Raw genomic sequence first — 18620 nt, forward strand, 5'->3', positions numbered from 1 at the left:
ACCGCCTTCAAATACAGCACTCCATTTGTAGGGCAAATCTGTCACATTGCCCTCCGTAAAGTCTTCTGAAGTGATCCCCTTCTATCACTAGAAAAACTGCAGATTTCTTATAGTTAGAGAGAAAAGGCACTTATTTGGCTAGGCTTCTCCAACACTGTCTTTCCGTTCTTCCTTCCTCAATCCCTTCTTATTTCCAGTGTCTTAACTTTCAGTAGTATCCGTACTTTTTAAATTGGTTTGCTGCCTTAATAGAGGTAAAGGTGAGGCAGCAAGATACCAAGAGTGGGCTTTGAGACCACTGGGTCTGAGTGACCCTACTTCGTTGCACGAGACTGGGTGAAATCACTTCCTGTCACTGGTCTCTAATCTATAGAAACAAGCCATCAAGTTACTGATGTCAGACTTTAAACCAGTTGGCTGATTGTTAAGTGTCTCTCCCCCAATATCTATGATACCTGGTAGACGATGCTTATTGCTTTTTTACTGTGGGAAACAAGGAAATGGATTCCATCCGGAATAAATCCATCTGTAAACAAGAAGTCACAGGAGTGTGTTGCAGGGGAATTTCCCACCACACAGAAAGGGAGAGTGGAAGCCTATGCCAAGAAAGGAAGCGGACATTTTTTCCTTGCCGCTATGAGCGGCATGTGGAACTTTCCCGTGTGGGTGTGTGTGCACGCTCCTTTGTGTCTGACTCTTTGTGACCCCGCGGATTGGGCCCACCAGGCTCCTCTGTCCATGGAATTTTCCAGGCAAAAATACTTCAGGGGATCTTCCCGACCCAGGGATTGAACCTGTATCTTTTGGGTGCCCTATGTTGGCAGGCACGTTCTTTTCCACTGCACCACCTGGGAAGACCATGGAACTTCCTGGACCAGGGATCAAATCCGCCACCCTCAACAGTGGAAGTGCAGAGTCTTAACCACTGGACCAATAGGGAAGTCCTGAAACAGGTTACTCTAAACGTGAAAACCTGTTAGAAACTTTTTTAGATTGAGGTATAATTTACATACAGTAAAACACAACCATTTTACGTCTACATTTTGATGACATTTGACAAATGCACACACTCATGTAACCACAACCACCATAATCAAGATATAGAACTCTTTCATCACCCCAAACATTTTCTCATGCTTCTTTGCAGTCAGTCTCCACCAACCTCAGCATTGCGTTACCACAGGTTTGCTCTCTGCTGATAAAGATGAGTTTTGCCAGTCAATATTTTCATAAATATGGAATCACACAATATGGACTATTTTGCTTCTGGCTTCTTTCGCTTATGATAATGTTTTCAGATTCATTCATGTTGCCGTGCACATCTGCACCTGATTCATTTTGTATTGCGAAGAGTAATCTGTTTTATGAATATATTACAGTTATTTATCTGTTGATGGACATTAGGGTTGTTTTCCATTTTAGACCATCATGAATAAAGTGTCTGTGAACATCTGTATACAAGTCCTTTGTGGACACATGTTTTAATTTTCTTGAGTAAATACCCAGGAATGAGATTGCTGAGTCATATTGTAAGTGTATATTTAAACTTAGAAGAAACTGCCAAACTGTTTTTTGACATAGCTGTGTGATATTACCAGTAATATATTAGAGCTCTGAGGAGGGCATGACAACTCACTCCAGTACTCCTGCTTGGAAAATCCCATGCTCCCAGAGGAGCCGTGGGGTCACAAAGAGTCAGACATGACTGAAGTGACTCAGCACAGCACACATATTAGAACTCCAGTGTGTAACGCAGTCTCACCGCAGCTTTAATTTGTATTTTCCTGATTACTGATGATGTTAACCATGTTTTATTAACTATTTATATATCTTCTTTTGTGATGTTTCTGTTCAAACAGAATGCTCATTTTTAGTTGGGTTTTTATCTTCTTATTGAGATATAAGAATTAGTTATATAGTCTAGATATGTCTTTTGTAGATATTTGTATTACAAATATTTTTTCTTATCCTGTGGTTTTCCCATTAATTTCTCAATGGTGAAGCTTTGAAGAACAGAAACTATTACTTTTGGTGAACTGAAATTTACTGGTTTTTCTTTTTAGTCAAATACATTTCTATATATTAGTAGTTGTTGCTGAAACTCAGCCTCCATTCACCCATGCCAAATAGAAATATGGCAGTGGGGTTTTCGGCTAAATAGAAAAGAACAGCTCTTATTGTTTCGCCAGGCAAAGGGCAGCACTGTAGGCTAATGCCCTCAAGACTATGTGTCCCACCCTGGAGGGGGCAGTGTGGAGTCTTATAGTGTTCAAGGAGCAGAGCACGATCAACTCGTGGACAATTCTCGGATTGGGTGGCATCATGGTGAAGTTTCGAACATCATCAACCTTCTAGTTTCAACCAATCTAGGTCAATCTGCTCTGGTGGCCAGCACTTTTCATCTGGTGGGGGTCTGCTTCCTGTAAAACAACTTAGGAATGTGTGCCAGCCCTTTATCTACACATTTTGATGATTCTGTTTTGTGGTGGATTTATAATCTAAATTGGTACCAGTTTCCCAGCCCAACAGCTATTCTTTGTTTCTGCATCTTTACATGTGAAAGTGAAGTTGCTCAGTCGTGTCTGACTCTTTGCGACCTCATGGCCTGTAGCCTACCAGGCTTCTCGGTCCATGGCATTTTCTAGGCAAGAGTACTGGAGTGGGTTACCATTTCCTTCTCCAACCCAGGGACTGAACCCGGGTCTCCCGCATTGTAGGCAGACGCTATTTACCGTCTGAGCCACCAGGAAAGTCCATGTACCAATCATTAAATCTTGAGTCAGTATTTTGCTTCAAGGACATGGGGGCTTGTACACAATTTTAGAGTGAATAATTAGAAATTGGAATTTTAAAGTATTGCCTTACATTATATTTCATCAAAAGCCATGAGATGCCTAGGAATAATTTTAACAAATGCATGATTTGCTCATTGCTGTTGTTACCGTACAGTCGCCAAGTCATGTCTGACTCTTTGCAACACCATGAACTGCAGCAAGCCAGGCTTCTCTGTCCATCGCTATCTCCCAGAGTTCGTTCAAACTCACGCCCATTGAGTTAGTGATGCTATCTAACCATCTCTTCTTCCGTCCCCTCCCTTCTCCTCTTGCCCTCAATCTTTCCTAGCATCAGGGTCTTTTCCAAAAGGTGAGCTCTTTATAACAGGTGGTCAAAGTACTGAAGCTTCAGTTTCAGCATCATTCCTTCCAATGAATATTCAGGACAGATTTCCTTTTGAATTGACTGGTTGGATCTCCTTGCAGTCCAAGGGATGCTCAAAAGTCTCCTCCAACACCACAGTTCAAAAGCATCAGTTCTTCAGTGCTCAGGCTTCTTTATGGTCAAATTCTCACATGACTACTGGAAAGGCTATAGCTTTGACTAGATGGACCTTTTTTGGATGGATCTCTGCTTTTTAATACACTGTTTAGGTTTGTCATAGCTTTTCTTCCAAGGAGCATCTTTTAATTTCATGGCTGCAGTCACGGTCCACAGTGATTCTTGGAGCCCAAGAAAAGAAAATCTGTCACTGTTTCCACTTTTTCCCTATTTGCCATGAAGTGATGGGACGGGATGCTATGATCTCAGTTTTTTAAATGTTTCATTTTAAGCCAGTGTTTTCACTTTCACCCTCATCAAGGGGCTCTTCAGTTCCTCTTCGCTTTTTGCCTTTAGAGTCATATCATCTGCATATCTGAGATAGTTGATATTTCCTCCAGCAATCTTGATTCCAGCTTATGAGTCGTCCAGTCTAGCATTTCACATGATGTACTCTGCATATAAGTTAAATAAACAGGGTGACAATATACAGTCTTGATGTACTCCTTTCCCAATCTGGAACCAGTCTGTTGTTCCATATCTGGTTCTTAACTGTTGCTTCTTGACTTGCACACAGGTTTCTCAGGAGACAGGTAAGGTAGTCTGGTATTCCCATTTCCCATAGTTTGTTGTGATCCACACAGTCAAAGGCTTTAGTGTAGTCAGTGAAGCAGAAATAGATTTTTTTTTTAATTCCTTTGCTTTTTCTATGATCAAATTGGTGTTGGCAATTTGATCTCTGGTTCCTCTGCCTTCTCTAAATCCAGCTTGAACATCTGGCATTTCTCTGTTCACATACTGTTGAAGCCTGGCTTGGAGAACTTTGAGCCTTACTTTGCTAGTGTGTGAGATAAGTGCAATTGTGTGAGTAGTTTGAGCATTCTTTGGCATTGCCCTTTTTTGGGATTGGAATGAAAATTTCAGTCCTGTGGCCACTGCTGAGTTTTCCAAAGTTGCTGGCATATGGAGTGCAGCACTTTCACAGCACCATCTTTTAGGATTTGAAATAGCTCAGCTGGAATTCCATCACCTCCTTTAGCTTTGTTTGTAGTAATGCTTCCTAAGGCCCACTTGACTTCATACTCCAGGATGTCTGGCTCTAGGTGAGTGACTACACCATTGTGGTTTTCTGGGTCATTAAGACCTTTTTTGTACAGTTCTTCTGTGTATTTTTGCCATATCTTCATAATCTCTTCTGCTTCTGTTAGGTCCTTGCTGTTTCTGTCCTTTATTGTGTTCATCTTTGCATGAAATGCTCCCTTGGTATCTCCAATTTTCTTAAAGAGATTTCTAGTCTTTCCCATTTTATTGTTTTCCTCTTTATTTCTTTGCATTGTTCACTTAGGAAGGCTTTCTTATCTCTCCATGATATTCTCTGGAACTCTGCATTCAATTGGGTATATCTTTCCCTTTCTCCTTTGTTTTTTGCTTGTCTTCTCAGCTATTTCTAAGGCCTCCTCAGACAACTAGTTCCCTGATCAGGGATTAAACCCAGGTCCCCTGCATTGGGAATGCTAAGTCTTAACCACTGAACCACCAGCAAAGTCCCTCATTTGCTCATTAAAAACTATAAAACAAAGCTAAGAGAAACTTACAAAGGCCCAAGAGAGAGAGTGCGAGTGAGCAAATTCATTCCAAGGAAGACGGAGAAGATGTCGTATCTACACAAGTTGATTGTTTCAGTGAAATCCCAATCAGCAGCCTTATTTCAAGCTGACAAGCTGATTCTAAAACTCATACGGAAGTGCAAAGAACCTAAAAAATATGAAATAACGCTCAAAAAATAGAAAAAAAGTTGAAGAATTACACTAACTAATTTCAAAGACTTGCTCTAAAACCAAAGTAATCAAGAATGATATTGGCATATTAGATTAGTGGAACAGAACAGAGAGTCTAGAAATAAGCCCACATGTTAATTCATATGGGAAGAAAATTACTCTCTAGTCTTACCTCACATCATGTATAAAACCTAATTCAAAATAACATATCTAAACATGAATGCTTAAAAAAAAATAAATAAATAAACATGAATGCTTATATGCAGAGTACTACATCATGAGAAGCGCTGGGCTGGAAGAAGCACAAGCTGGAATCAAGATTGCCAGGAGAAATATCGATAACCTCAGATATGCACATGACACCACCGTTATGGCAGAAAGCGAAGAGGAACTAAAAAGCCTCTTGATGAAAGTGAAAGAGGAGAGTGAAAAAGTTGGCTTAAAGCTCAACATTCAGAAAACGAAGATCACGGCATCTGGTCCCATCACTTCATGGGAAATAGATGGGGAAACAGTGTCAGACTTTATTTTTTTGGGCTCCAAAATCACTGCAGATGGTGACTGCAGCCATGAAATTAAAAGACGCTTACTCCTTGGAAGGAAAGTTATGACCAACCTAGATAGCATACTGAAATGCAGAGACATTACTTTGCCAACAAAGGTCCGTCTAGTCAAGGCTATGGTTTTTCCAGTGGTCATGTATGGCTATGAGAGTTGGACTGTGAAGAAAGCTGGGCACTGAAGAATTGATGCTTTTGAACTGTGGTGTTGGAGAAGACTCTTGAAGAGTTCCTTGGACTGCAAGGAGATCCAACCAGTCCATTCTGAAGGAGATCAGCCCCGGGATTTCTTTGGAAGGAATGATGCTGAAGCTGAAACTCCAGTACTTTGGCCACCTGATGCGAAGAGTTGACTCATTGGAAAAGACTCTGATGCTGGGAGGGATTAGGGGCAGGAGGAGAAGGGGACAATAGATGGCATCACCGACTCGATGGACGTGAGTCTGAGTGAAGTCCGGGAGTTGGTGATGTACAGGGAGGCCTGGCGTGCTGCGATTCATGGGGTCACAGAGAGTCGGACAAGACTGAGCGACAGAACTGAACTGAACTGAAACATGAATGAAAAAAAAAAAAATCTAGAGGAAAACATAAGAGAAAAACCTTCATAACTGGGGGAGTTTACACAGGATATAAAAAGCAAAATGGACTCATCACTCTCACTTTCATAGAGGCTTGTGATGAAATTTTATTTTTTAATAGCAACAAATGTGAAAGTGAGTGAAAGTTGCTCAGTCGTGTCCGAATCTTTGCAACCCCATACAATCCATGGAATTCTCCAGGCCGTAATACTGGAGTGGATAGCCTTTCCCTTCTCCAGGGGATCTTCCCAACCCAGGGATCGAGCCCAGGTCTCCGGCATTGCAGGCGGATTCTTTACCAGCTGAGCCACAAAGAAGTTGTTATTTCTTTTACATCTGTGTCATTATAGAAGCAAATCTCAACCCCACCACAGCTCACTACAGAAGATTTCCAAATGAACTCTATGATTGCTTCTACAGTGGGAAAGTATTGTTTAATAGTAGATTGCAGCCCTTAGGGTGTCCCATTTGAAGTTCCTTACCTAGATACTCACTCCGGTCTCTGTAGAAACAAGAAAAAAACTCAATGTCCTCAATGACGGCATGTTGGCTGAGGACTGTCTGGTCCCATCTTCAGCCCAGCTATATGACCATGAACTTAATCAAACAGCCTCACTCCCAGTCCTGCTTCCCTCTCCCACCTCTCTTATGATTCTATAAGTTCCTTGCAACCCACTAAATACTCAAGCTTTAGTATTTTCTTACATGCTCTCTTCCTTCCCTTCAAATTTCTTCCTCCACTTTGTCACCAGACTTATCTATCATTCTGCTAAAACTGCTGCACCCCACCCCCACTCTTCAAAATAGTTATCTCCCTTCCCCAGACTCTTGGAGCTCTCTGCACACACCCTTCCGGCCCTTATCAAATGCAGTGTTGTTATCTATTCAATGTCTCTCTCTACCACTGGACTGTTTAATCCACAGAACAGAAGCTACCTTAAGTCGTCCTTGCTTTTCTCCCCCAAATTTTCTCTACCATCTTCTAACTCCCACACACACACACACACACACACACACACACACACATACACACACAGTCTGATGCACAGTAAGAGCTCATCAGTGTCTAATAAATGAATAAGTTTTTCCTTCACCAGAGAGAACCCCAGCAAGTCATCAGAAATAAATTGAAAGCATAAATAACAGTCACTAGTTTTAAAATGGTAATTCAATGGAAAGAAACAGGAAAAGCAGTTCATCTTCATCAGAAAGGTCTAATCTTCAGACATCAAGCAAGAAAATCAACCACTGCCACTAGAAAATGAAGAATATTCATCACAACCAGCTTCTTTCTAAAGGACACACACCCAGGGCAAAACAGTCTAGTCACAGAGGAACCAGCCAGTACTTAGAGTTCAAGTCTCTGAGGCCAGCGCCAGAGAGTAAGTCACACAGTATAAGAGCAACAACAGGTACCGTTTGGGGCACTTAATTCACCAAGCTCTGAATTCACTATTACACGTAGTTATCTCATTTTAGCTTTATCCCAGCCCTGTGAAGGAGATATTATAATTTCCATTTTACAGATAAAAAATGCTCTAACAATCCAAGATTCAGCCTTAGCCTGAGTCCAAAGCTTGTGGTCTTAATCTCTGGATCCTGCTGCTCTCCACTTGGCCTCCAAGCTACCTGCTGGTGGAAGCTAGCACGGTTATGGTCAATCTTGGGTCTCCAGCACCTAGGACAGTGCCTGGCATATGTTTGCTAAATGTTGTGGTGAAATATGTATGAAATATGTATGGCAGAAAGTGAAGAACTAAAGAGCCTCTTAATGAAAGTGAAAGAGGAGAGTGAAAAATCTGGCTTAAAACTCAAAAACATTCAAAAAACTAAGATCATAGCATCCGGTCCCATCACTTCATGGCAAACAGATGGGGAAACAATGGAAACAGTGACAGACTTTATTTTCTTGGGCTCCAAAATCACTGCAGATGATGAGTGAAGCCATGAAATTAAAAGATGCTTGCTCCTTGGAAGAAAAGTTATGACCAATCTAGACAGCATATTAAAAAGCAGAGACATTACTTTGCCAACAAAGGTGCGTCTAGTCAAAGCTATAATTTTTTCAGTAGTCATGTATGGATGTAAGAGTTTGACTATAAGGAAAGCTGAATGCCAAAGAATTGATGCCTTTAAACTGTGGTATTGGAGAAGACTCTTGAGAGTCCCTTGGACTGCAAGATCAAACCAGTCCAACCTAAAGAAAATCAGCCCTGAATATTCATTGGAAGGACTGATGCTGAAGCTGAAACTCCAATACTTTGGCCACCTAAAGCAAAGAGTTGACTCATTGGAAAAGACCCTGATGCTGGGAAAGATTGAGGGCAGGAGGAGAAGGGGATGACAGAGGATGAGATGGTTGGATGCCATCACCAACTCGATGGACTGGAGTTGAGCAAGCTCCAGGAGTTGGTGATGGACAGGGAGGCCTGGTGTGCTGCAGTCCATGGTGTCACAAAGAATCAGACACAACTGAGCAACTGAACCGAGCTGAACACTGAAATATGGGTTTCCCAGGTGGTGCAGGTGGTAAAGAACCTGCCCGCCAATGCAGGAGACATAAGCAATGCAGGTTTGATCCCTGGGCTGGGAATATCCCTGAAGGAGGGCATGGCAACCCACTCCAGTATTCTTTTCTGCAGAATCCCATGGACAGAGGAGCCTGGTGGGCTAAGTCTACAGCGTCACACAGAGTCAGATATGACTGAAGCCACTTAGCATGCATCACAGTGAAATATCTTCTTGGTAAAAAGAGACCTCTCTCCTAGTCCCTGGGCATTTTTATTACACCCTCTAACCAAGGACTGAATGTCTGGTTCCATTCCACTCCAAGACTCAAGGCCCCGTTGAATACTCAGGCCTAGGGGATGTGCATTAAATGGCCATCTTCCAGGTCTGATGTGAGAGAATTCCAGCACTTTGCTGCACAGCCTTTATCGCAACGGAGCAAAGCATTAGAGCTGATCCTCGCAGACTTTTATTCAGGGCAACCTCAAACCCCAAAAATGACTGAAAGTGGGAGGGGAATTAATGAAACCCCTTCTCTGCTCTGCTCAGGTTTGTGTAGTCGCTGCCTCAAGGACTCAACTTGCCAATTTAAATAAAATAAAAAAAAAAAGGACTCAACTTGTTTTTTTTTCCACATGGACTCTCTGGGTCTTAGGGATATCTCCTAATGCATATGGATTTATTTATTTATTTATATTTATAACATTTATAAATAAATGTTATTAATTTATTAATGTTTATTTATGAATTACACATACGCTATGAAAAAATATATATTATTCTTAAGTGCAGAAAGACTAAAGACTAAAGTAAAGTGCTTTACTTTTTTTTTGTATTTTGCTTTTCCTTTCTGCTTCTCTCTGCTTAGTCCTCACATAGATCCTGGTAACAGGAGAGTAAATAATTACTGAGTTCAACCAGAAATTTTTGAATGTCTGTCAGGACCTTTGGGCACTAAACTGAAACACTGACCTTAGATAATGAAGCTGCTGATGTTTCCACACTGTCTTTTAAGACTCTGAAGATAGGAATATCTTACATAAGACAGAGAATAAGCAGCAGAGTGATTTATATGGTATTTGGGCTACAGAAAAAGAGAAAAAGGTACAATTTGTGATTCATAAGAGGCAGAAAGTAGAAAGCAAGCTTCTTTCTCACCCTGTCAGTCCCTAAGCCAGAGTCGCTGATTCTAGGTAACATCAGAAAAATGCTTACTCCAGAGTCCAATAGTTTGCTGACAGTGCAATGCATAACCAAGAGCTTGCCCCTAGTAACCATTTCCTACAAAAATAGTTCTTTTCTCTCCTATTTGGAAATACAAGTAAAAGCAGTGATAGGCCTGAGCTGTAGCTAGCCCTCTTTGGTAAAAAATATAACATGTTGTTAATATTCCAGCACTTAGCACCATGTCTACTGGTGCTCAATATCTGTGCGGTTCAAGGAAGAAATTTTTGTGTCTAACTCAGTGACCCTACAGAACTCTTTAATTCTAATTTTATACTCTTCACAGCATACAGAATTATTAAATCAGATTATGGTCTATCAGAAGCTGCTTGTTATGGAGAAAAAAACGTGGAGCTTGAGATGCATTTCACAGAGTCGTTTTGATAGTTGACAGAGAAACTTTTACTGCAGAACAGCGCTGCCTGCTTCTACCACACTTTTCTCACCCTGTAATCACTGCTCCCGCCATGTTGCTGACATGGGAGGGGAGCCGAGTGAAATATTTCAGTTGGCTGGAAGTTAACCCCTCAAGTCACAGAGTGTTACAGAGAACCAGTGTTGAAAAGAGAATGCAGGCAGGGACTTCTCCGGTGGTCCAGTGGTTAGGACTTCGTGCTTCCATTGCATGGGGCACGGGTTCAATCCCTGGTTGGGAAACTAAGATCACACAAGCTGCGTGGAGCAGCCGAAAAAAAAAAATGATTAAAAATACAAAAGAGATAGCAAGTGGGAATTTGCTGTGTGACACTGCGAGTTCAATGCAGTGCTTTGTGACAACCTAGAGGGGTGGGATGGGGTGGGAGAGGGGTTCAGAAGGGAAGCGATGCATGGATGCCTGTGGCTGATTCATGCTGATGTATGGCAGAGGCCAACACAATATTGTAAAGCACTTATCCTCCAATTAAAAAAACAGAAAAAAAAAAGAGAGAGAGAGAGAGAGTGCAGGCAGAATTCAGGTCTGCACTCAGACTGTGAGCTCCCTGAGACCAGGGGGCCTCAATGCTTCAGGGGCCAGCATGGTCTCTGAGAGAGAACAGGATTCAATAAACAGTAAGAAGACCCCCCCTCCCCCAGTTCTAGAGTTCTGCGTGGGAGCTTGAGGAATAGGGGCAATGACCCATTCTTGTTTCGTTCTTTTTTTAAAAAAATTGTTTTGTTCTTTTTAGCCAGATTAATCTGTCAAACTAGATTAATCAGCCTTCCCAGTATCTGGGTTACAGAGCCCGAAGTACAGAGATGTCACTGAGAACACGGCGGGGCAGGGCCAAACCTGGAAACAGAACTTCACTGCCAGGCTGGCCGTCTCCCCTTGCTTTTGCAGAGTGACTAAAAACGAACATGGGCTGCTGAGAGGCTCACCTACCAGGCCTGGCACTCGGCCCACTGTCTGGCCCACACTGCACAGGCCATCAAATTCCACAGGCCCTTAGAGATGTTTATTTTTGCACTCTGTAGACTCTGCTCGCTGCTGGAGCCATGACGGGTCACACAAAGGACAAGGTGTTGCCAAGCTGAGAATGTGGGGTGCTCCTTAGTGCAAGACCCAGAATCTGAATTTCTTCCTGGAAATGAACAAGTTAGCAAAGTTTTTAGAAAAGTTTCTTCAACATGTAGGTGATTGTCTTTGTCTCTGTCTTGATTGAAATAGTTAGGACTGAACCCGTTCCTCTCACTTCCTTCTGGCTTTGGACCCAGGGAAAAGTCTGATTAAAAAAAAAAAAGGTTGGAAGTAATTCCCAACTTTTTTGTGTGTGAGGTCCCTATATACATTGCAAAGTATTTCCTTAGTCAAGTAAGGCAATAGTTGTGTTTTTAGAATAAGTTATCTGTTGATTCATAAAATATGTAAAGGCGACAATTAAAATGAATTTCATATTTTCAAATACATTTTATTTGATGACTCAGACACAAACATGAAAAATTGTGTTAACTGTGTAAGACATTCTTCTGTCCATTGACAGGATGCTGCCATGTACGTAAGGATTTGGACACCTTGTACTGATCCTGTTGTCTCCTCCTGAGTCTGAGGACACCCCCACCCCCAAGATTAGAAGCCTCTCTCTGTTTATTAAGGGTAAGCTTAGTGCCTTGAAGAACATCAATTCCTCTGGTTTACTAGATATATTATTTATTCAAGGTCCCAGTAGGAACTGAAAAGCTGGGGAGAGTCAACAAAAGCACTATTTATAAAGGTGTGGGCAAGAGTTCATAAGATCTGTCAAAGGTCAGCAGAGTCCTCAGGGACCGGTACCATTACCACCTCTAGGCCAGAGAGGCAAAGGAAGAGAGAAGTTACTGGAACCTTCTGTAGAGTCACTGGGTAAAGGAAAGTAGCCAGTTCGTAAGCATCTGACAGTGAAAAAAACCAAGGAAATAAATACACCAACCTCATACTCCACCTGACTTCCAAGTCCCATCAGTGGCTGAATACAACAGGAATCCAACTGATGTGGCCCCTACATGTCAGCCTCCCAGGGCAGAGAACTGAGTGGAAGTGGATGGTCAGTGAACTTGGAGGTGCACATGGAAACTGTCCTGCACACCAGGGTAACCTAAAAGCTTGCCCTGTAGTGCACAGGGCTATGGCTAAAAACAAGGTCAAGTCCTGAGCCAAACAATGCCTTAAAATTATATTAAGCTACTCAAGGTTACTGACTCAAACCTTTTGGTGTATTTCAAATATATAACTCAACTGCACAACCCAACTCCTCTGCAGCTCCTATTGAAACGCTCCCTTAGTTTCAGCTCGCAATCACCTTTATAAGGGCAACTCTGCATCTCTGCTGCTAATCTTCCTACCAAGTTACAGACTCAAATTTCCAACAGCTTACAGGGTACCTCAGACTCTATAAGGTATGTCTATAAGCCATGTCTATAAAGTACTGGCTAGTCTTTCCGGGAAACACATTTTATTTTCATGCTGTTACCATTTCCCGACTAGGTGCGTTAGAACACTCTGAGGCTTTTGACTCCTCCCCATCTCTCAGAACAAGTGAGTGAAACTCATACCATTTCTGCGGGTAGCCGGCTCAGATCTGCCCTCCCTCTTAGTTTCCCATGACTTTATATCTGGACAAAGTAAGAGCCAGTCTTGGCTGGCCTGACTAATCCTGACTCCGCCACTTAGAATTAAGACTTCCCTGCACTTATTAATTATGACTCTTATGTTATGCTTCAAGGCCTCAGTTCCCTCATCTGCAGGGCAGAGCCAGGCATAGTCCCCTACCGCTGGGGACAAAGACCTCCTCTCCACTGATTCCAAGGGGCAGAAACTCCAGCACAACTAGCCTCTCCGGCCTTTCTCTACCTTCTCACCTACTTTTCTCCCCAGGAGAAGGAGCTGGTTATCTGATTCTTGGGTGTGGGAGAAACAGAGGTACATGCTCAGCTTTGTTTTCTTTTTCGACATGGGATCTGCCTGCAAGCAGAGAGTGCTGATTCTTCTCAGCTTTCACTGTATGCATGAATCCGGGGCAGACGCCCATCAAACGAGGCTTGTGGCTGTTCGAGGGCTGCCAGGGTCGGTGACAGGGTAGCCCCATCTTTTATGTGGCTAGAGCGTTGCAGTCCTTCTTGGCTAGTAGTCCTGAGCCTCTCTCCCCAATTATCAGCACACAAGGCAGCATTTTAGGAAAGAATAATTAACATTTATTTGAATACATACTATAGGCAGGTCCTACGCTTTGTGGTATAATATGGATTACCTCATTTCATTTTCTCAACAACTCTGTGAGGTTGGAATTGGGATCGAAAAGATCAATAAACCACTGGTCTCCTCACAAGTTCAAAACCAATTTAGACGTAGAAACAAGAACCAGTCAATACTCTGGCCACCTGATGGGAAGAGTCGACTCATTGGAAAAGACCCTGATGCAGGGAAAGATTGAGGGCAGGAAAAGAAGCAGGTGACAGAGGATGAGATGGTTGGATGGCATCACCAACTCAATGGACATGAGTTTGAGCAAATTCCAGGAGATAGTGAAGAACAGGGAAGCCTGGCATGCTGCAGTTCAAGGGGTCACAAAGAATCAGACAGGACTGTGTGACTGAACAACAACCTTCTTATTACCACGATTGTTGATGTAACAGACCGCCTCTGTGAGTCTTAGGAAAGGGTCAGGAATTTAACATTTCAATATTCTTTGGTTATCATAATATTTCATATCAAGATAGTGTGGACAATAACAGTGACATCAAGTAGAACTTTATAAACTGCAAAAGAAAATCTATCACCATTTCCTCTCCAAAGACTCCATCAAGAGGCATTCACATGGATCCTGAGGCCCGGTGTGAAAGCTGTTTTGAATGCACATTTCTCTGTGGAGGCTTACAAGAGGCCCTTAGGCCATGGTGCAGCTGTAAATAGTAACACTACACAGCTCAGGGAAAAAAAAGTCTTAAAAATAAAAAAGAAACTCACATTCCTCTGACAGGATACTCCTCTCCAAAGAGTTCCAGAGGTTTCCCCGTCCCTCAGCTATACCACTGCTCTGAGGCCTTTTAGACTGCTACAAATATGAATGCTGAACACACAGACCAGTGTACTTGGCCTGGGGTCAGACTTGTCTGGTTTTGAATCCCAGTGCTGACAATTAATAGCTGTATGTACTTGACATTTGATTTAACTTCCTGAGTCTGTCTCCTGCTCTGTACCTTGGAGTTAACAGCTCCTCTTTATTAGGGCCTTAATGAGGATTAAAGGGCGAAATATATGTTAAAGTGCCTGACAACTATTAAAATATTCACATAATAACATATATTAATCTCCTTCCCTATTATACCAGCTGATACATTTTTCATCTTCATTTGTACCTTTCAATGATTTTCCTAATTAAAAAGTGAAGCAAAAAAAAAAAAAACAAAGCAATTATACAGCTATATAGTAGACACTCAAAAAATGAAAGTGAAGAAGAACTAAAAAGCTTCTTGATGAAAGTGAAAGAGGAGAGTGAAAAAGTTGGCTTAAAGCTCAACATTCAGAAAACGAAGATCACGGCATCCGGTCCCATCACTTCATGGGAAATAGATGCAGAAACAGTGGAAACAGTGTCAGACTTTATTTTTTTGGGCTCCAAAATCACTGCAGATGATGACTGCAGCCATGCAATTAAAAGACGCTTAACTCCTTGGAAGGAAAGTTATGACCAACCTAGATAGCATATTCAAAAGCGGAGACATTACTTTGCCAACAAAGGTCCGTCTAGTCTAGTCAAGGCTCTGGTTTTTCCAGTGGTCATGTATGGATGTGAGAGTTGGACTGTGAAGAAGACTGTTCAGTTCAGTTCAGTCGCTCAGTCGTGTCCGACTCTTCGCGATCCCATGAATCGCAGCACGCCAGGCCTCCCTGTCCATCACCATCACCATCACCATCTGGAGTTCACTCAGACTCACATCCATTGAGTCAGTGATGCCATCCAGCCATCTCATCCTCTGTCGTCCCCTTCTCCTCCTGCCCTCAATCCCTCCCAGCATCTAAGTCTTTTCCAATGAGTCAACTGTTCGTATGAGGTGGCCAAAGTACTGGAGTTTCAGCTTTAGCATCATTCCCTACAAAGAAATCCCAGGGTTGATCTCCTTCAGAATGGACTGGTTGGATCTCCTTGCAGTCCAAGGGACTCTCAAGAGGCTGAGCGCCAAAGAATTGATGCTTTTGAACTATGGTGTTGGAGAAGACTCTTGAGAGTCCCTTGGACTGCAAAGAGATCCAACCAGTCCATTCTGAAGGAGATCAACCCTGGGATTTCTTTGGAAGGAATGATGCTAAAGCTGAAACTCCAGTACTTTGGCCACCTGATGCGAAGAGTTGACTCATTGGAAAAGACTTTGATGCTGGGAGCGATTGGGGGCAGGAGGAGAAGGGGACGACAGAGGATGAGATGGCTGGATGGCATCACTGACTCAATGGATGTGAGTCTGAGTGAACTCCAGGAGTTGGTAATGGACAGGGAACCCTGGTGTGCTGTGATTCATGGGGTCGCAGAGTTGGACACGACTGAGCGACTGAACTGAACTGAAGTTAAACTTATAGCAGTTATGATTTCAAATAATGACATAGTTAGCAAAGTATTAATAAATAAATATCTTTATCATGGGCTTCCCTAATAGCTCAGCAGTGAAGAACCCACCTGCAATGCAGGAGACACGGTTTCAATCCCTGGATCAGGAAGATTCCCTGGAAAAAGAAATGGCAACCCACTCTAGTACTCTTCTCTGGGAAATCCCATGGACAGAGGAGCACCGTCTTGCAAAAGAGGCAGACAAGACTTAGCGTCTAAATAATGACAATCTTTATCATAGCTGAAAGCACCCGTATTTCTTGTCATTTAGCCAAAGGAAAAAAGTCAAGGAGAGACTCAGAGATTTTATCTATGTCAGTTTTCCCTTACATTATTGGGACAAGACAAAGAAGGTAAATAATTGAATGAGGGAGAGTGGCAAAGAGAAATGATGGGGAAAACAGTAAATTCAAGAAATACTATGCTCTTTGAACATTTAAACTAATTTTCACTTCTCTGCAATATTTAGCTGGTTCTTTCTTTTGAATTGCAAACTGAAATTCTTTGCAGGCAAATATCTATATATCAAATAACAAATATGTCCATTTTCTCTTCCCTTCTTAATGACTTTTCCTAAGTAGTACAAAGACAGCAAGTCCCATCCATGGATTATTATAAAGCCTTTACAAAGGACGGTTATGAGGACTGTAGCAGCACCCGAAAATGCCCGTGTTGGGCTACTCTTAATCAGAACATGAAATGTACATGCAGAAGGACAAGAGAAAGGAATGCAGAGAAAAAGGAAATCGCTGTGTGAGGAAAGTAAGATTATGAAAGATTTCTTCCTATATTTTCTGAACTTCTTGGAATATTCTTATACCCTTCTTATAAAAAGTAATAAAACCACTTTTACACATTGTAACTAAGTATATTCCTACTGCTTTTTTTTTTTGCATTCAACATCGATTCATATATTCTTTTTCACATTTTGACAGATTTTACATTTGACATTTCATATCTTTATCATGGTTGTGTTTGCCCTCTTCATTTAAACTTGTCAAGATCTTATTCTCTGGAATACTTAAAAGGGCTTTTTACTTGGGGACCAGTACATAAACGTGCATTAGAAGTTACCCTTCACTTCTTTTCTTCCCAACAGACTGAAAATAAGACATCTATCTGTGGAAAGAGAAAATTTATGATCATATTTTAAGGCTGTCTAAAGGAAATAATTCAGTTGACCAAGTTCAATTTTAGTTTAGTTTTTTTTTTTTCCCAAAGAAGTGAAAGTATGTTGTGTGTGTGTGTAAAATAAATTTATTCCAGCACGCTCTTTCATTATAATTTTCAAAACTGCTTTCCTCTTACAGAGTGATGCAATATTTGATGAGTAAATAGCAAGGAATGAAAAAGTCCACTTTAGGGCAACTGTAACTAGACAAAATGAGAATACAGTGTTCTTTTTGTGGCATTTTAGGCTCACACGGTGATGTCACTCCCTTTTCCTTGACAGACTTCTTGAGAGCATGCTGAAAATGACAAAACTGTCTTTGCTGGGGGTTAGGAGAAGAATGAGCTCCTTAATATTTTCAGGATAAAAATAAATAAATGCTTGATTTATACCAAAAGAGTTTTAGGATCTTAGGATGAGAATAGAAAATAAATATTTTAATTTCTAAAAAAAAAATTAATCACCTATAAAGATTGAAAATTACAGTTTTGTCTGTAATTAACCATTCATGTCTTAAATCCTTACTCTTCCCTTAGAAGAGAAAGTCAAATAATACAAATTTAATTTATTTGGTTTCTTGTTTCTCAAGAAAGCAGTCAATTAAGAACACAGCAAAAAAGGCTGATGAATGGCTGAGGTCTACATTCCAAAGTCCAGTGTAATTTTTACTGCTAACAAGGTAGATTTTACGGGTGTCAAGCCTACCTATGATAAGCTGTAAGCACAGTGTGAGGGAAAAGATGTACAGACAAATCTGTAGCCAAGCACAGAATCATTGTTAAGAGTCTAACGGCAATAGAATCAACCAAGTAAAAAGAGAAAGAAAAGAGAAGAAAATTCAACAGCTTGGAGTCATTTTGTGTAGAGAAAAATACATCAGCGTGTCTTCATTTAGAGCTTACCAACTGCTGAACAGGTGGGATATGGATCTGTATTAGTCAACTTAGGCTGGTATAACAAAATATAACATAATACCACTGACTGGCTTAAACAACAGACATTTATATATTTCTCATTGTTCTGATGGCTAGAAGCTCATAAGCAAGGTTCTGATAAATCTGGCTTCTGGTGAGAGCTTTCTTCCTGGCCCGTTGATGGCTGCCTTCTTGCTGTGTTCTCACATGGCTTTCCTTGGCAGGTAGGGGTAAGGGGGATGTTTGGCCAGAAATAGAGGAATGTGGGAGGAGCTCTCTGGTGTCTCTTCCTATAAGGACACTAATCCTATTAGAAAGGGCCCCACCTTTATGACTTCATTTAGCCTTAATTATTTACTTAGAAGTCCCATCTCCAAATGGGGGTTAGCGCTTCCATATGTGAATGTGAGGGGGGTACAAACATTCAGTCCATAATAGGATCCCTCAGCTGGGCAGAACCTTGGACTGGGAAGGGCCCAGGCCAGAGACAGTCTCATGGTTTACCCACGTGTGGCT

General features: G+C 41.6%; 1 protein-coding gene and 1 long non-coding RNA gene across 9 annotated transcripts in view; one reads left to right on the forward strand and one right to left on the reverse strand.

The window, feature by feature from the left end:
• Nucleotides 1-18620, reverse strand: part of SLC16A12 (solute carrier family 16 member 12) — a 100117-nt gene that overhangs the window by 31676 nt on the left and 49821 nt on the right. The window contains exon 1 of one of the 8 annotated variants that reach the window (XM_069567969.1): nucleotides 6714-6978. The exons of 6 other annotated variants lie outside the window; for them this stretch is intronic. The gene's annotated coding sequence lies outside the window, so the exon portion shown is untranslated. Of the gene's footprint in view, nucleotides 1-4910; nucleotides 5071-6713; nucleotides 6979-18620 lie in introns of those variants that run through there. One more of the 8 variants, XM_069567970.1, reaches the window with a different exon arrangement.
• LOC138427866 (uncharacterized) lies at nucleotides 11925-16888 on the forward strand. Its single transcript, XR_011252204.1, has 2 exons — nucleotides 11925-12037; nucleotides 16069-16888. It is a non-coding gene; the product is annotated as an uncharacterized lncRNA (long non-coding RNA).

The sequence above is a fragment of the Ovis canadensis genome, chromosome 22, assembly GCF_042477335.2.
Source record: "Ovis canadensis isolate MfBH-ARS-UI-01 breed Bighorn chromosome 22, ARS-UI_OviCan_v2, whole genome shotgun sequence".
Taxonomy (NCBI): Eukaryota; Metazoa; Chordata; class Mammalia; order Artiodactyla; family Bovidae; genus Ovis; species Ovis canadensis.